A 2814-nucleotide genomic window follows, 5' to 3' on the forward strand; every position below is an offset into this window, starting at 1 on the left:
TTAAATTGACAATTTACCAACTAAAGAATTTATGTATAGCTTGTGGTATATTAGATCCCACCTTATAGTATATATTTTTCTTAGTTGATGGGTGAATAATAAATACCAAACACTAGATCAGAAAGTAATTACTACATTTCTTTGAAAGAGTAAAACTCTTTCTTTCCTCTGGTATTGTTCTTAACCATAGATAATGATAGCAGTATCATGAAAAAATAAATTCCAGATGAAAGGCAAGTCTTGGGCTTCATTCCTGGCTCTGCCACTAATTTGCTAAGTCATGTTGGCAATCACCACGCCTTTCAGAGAATTAGTTTCCTCTGGAAAATGCAGACGTTAGTACTATAAAATCATACAAATCCCTTTTAGCTTTAAAAATCTATAATTTAAAGGAATATTTGTTGATATTTTACTCTGAGTCAATTTTCAATAGCTTATGTTCCACAATGCTTAAAATGAAGCATAAAACATTTTGTGAAAAAGATGGAGTGACTCTCACTCATCTACATGTAGGGAACAATTATGTGAATATGTGCCTACTAACTTGGAAAACTAGATATTTATTTTAACAATACTACAATTAAAACATTGTGGAGGGCCTTTTGAAATTGCCTTTAGAAGAATTGGTAAACTACTTAAGAAAGTCAAGCATATTATCTTATAGTCATATCAGTGTTACTACTCAACTTGATCTCAAATGCCATTCCCTTTCCCTAACTAGACAGGACTTTATATTCTTTCAAAAATCTCATCCTCTCAAGCTAAAGATTGCCATTACTAGGAATGTGCCATAAGCTTTTAGGAATTCTAAAAAGTGTTTCAAAAATTTTATATAATCATATTGTTGAAATAGATGTAAGGTTACAACTTTGACCAATATGATAGTCCAAGAACTAAAACTACTGGCCTTTATAGAGAAGGACATAGACCATTTTCATTACTGATAACATGCTTTTTAGAGTTAAATAAGTTAAAACATATAAAAGCATTTAAAATAGTACATGCCTGGCACATGGCAAGGACATCAATTTTTAGTTAGTAAACAGTCATATATATAGACTGCACCCTTGCATTATATGAAAACTTCCCTAACTATAGTTAGATAGAGATAGTAAGAATTGTTAGAAGGGAGGGACAGTCTGGGGTCTGGCTGTGGTTAAGGTGCAACAGCAAGAAAAGCTGGGGAGATGCCAGTGGCAGTGATGGTGGAAAGTGCCTTCAGTTTCAAAAAGTTGCTGGATTAATGCAAGACCCAGGAGCTTGAGATTCCTGGAGGAATTGCTATAACCTCCAGTGTATGGTCAACTTCTAGCTTTATGTTCATTCTATAATGACATGAGTAATGCCAAATATCTTTGGAAAAGAATACCACTTGCTCTAAAATCTGCAAATTCTGAACTTGGAGGAATTTGGTCAGTAGGACAAAGACTCTGGCAGAGAGATTTCCCTGGGATCTATACCACCATCAGTACTCACCAGTCATCTGAGATAGTTCAGCCAATCGTGGAAGCACTTAGAGACGCAGCAGGAGATGGCCTTCTCCATGGTCTCCATAATTGCTGATGATTTTTCAGCCTTTAACTGTCAAAGAGGCTCTGAAAGGTATATAAGAACAAGGATGGCAAGCAGACTTGACCTCAAGAATGGTTCTGCCCAGAAAGCCAGTTGCAGGAGCCCTGGATGTTTCCTTTAACAAATTTATTCACTTAACAGAGCCTGCCCCAGTTTCCCCAATTCCCAATGGACAGCAGTTAGCTAGACTTATGGATTATGTGGCTTTCTTTGAAAACTGGTCTGTCACCCTGAGTTCAAGATCACCTTCAGAATCCTGTATGTTGACTAATGTACAAATGTAAAAAATGTATTTTCAATTTACTGGATGGATGAAGCACCTCAGCATTCCTTACTGAGTATATGATAAAATGCATATGTAACATAAAGCATTTTGCCCTTAAACATGCTGAATATTTGTTTTTTTTTGTTTGTTTGTTTTTTATTGTTGGGATTCATTGAGGATATAAAACCATGTTACATTGATTGCATTTGTTAGGTAAAGTCCCTTAGAATAATTGTTGAAGCAATTCTCATTTTGTAATATCTAACAATGTAGATGGAGATGGTCATCATTATGTGGTTAGTTTATATTTCCTAGTGACACATAAAATAAGTCCTCCTGTTTCATGTAGAACAATGGTCATCGAGTGTCATTTTCTTGCCCCAGCATATGCTACCCTCCCATCTCTACCACTGGTTAACAGTTGTGATTCAGTTGGAGTTTGAGGAGGACTGTCCCCAGGGGCAATGTCTGAATTGCTAGGGATTAAGAGTCATTAGAGAATATGCTCTCTTTTCTCTCTATCTCCTGAGAATCTCTAATGTAGAATACAGAAATATAGCAGAGGAGCAAATAGACCATTTCCATAGTAAACTAGTTTGTTAACATTAGATTTTTTTTCCAGTAGTGTGAGTACATCCATTGCTGGCAGTGGAAGACTCGCCATGAAAATGGGACTTAGATGTTCGAGAGAAGTATTATATTGTAGCTCCTTTCAAAAGAAGGGAGAAGTTAAGTGCAGAATGCATTATAGGGGAAAGAAGCTATTAAGGTAAGCAATATATTTTGTACAACTATCTTGCAGTCTATCTGTTCCTTATATTTATCCCTTGGTTCAAGTCCTGCCCTTTTGAGAAAAACCAAACAAGTCTTTCATTTTGTGTGTGTGACAATCCTTTAAATATTTAAAGTTGTTGTATCTTCAAGTTAAAAAACTCATTCTATTTTTTTTTTTTTTTTTTTTAGGCAGTCTCACTTTG

At 35.4% G+C, this 2814-nt stretch overlaps 1 pseudogene; it reads left to right on the top strand.

Annotated features, from left to right (window-relative positions):
* The first annotated feature begins 126 nt into the window (after positions 1–126).
* LOC111727101 lies at positions 127–1927 on the top strand (annotated as a pseudogene).
* The last annotated feature ends 887 nt before the right edge of the window (positions 1928–2814 follow it).

This window comes from Otolemur garnettii, unplaced genomic scaffold (genome assembly GCF_000181295.1).
Source record: "Otolemur garnettii isolate 467f Iridium unplaced genomic scaffold, OtoGar3 scaffold00094, whole genome shotgun sequence".
Taxonomy (NCBI): Eukaryota; Metazoa; Chordata; class Mammalia; order Primates; family Galagidae; genus Otolemur; species Otolemur garnettii.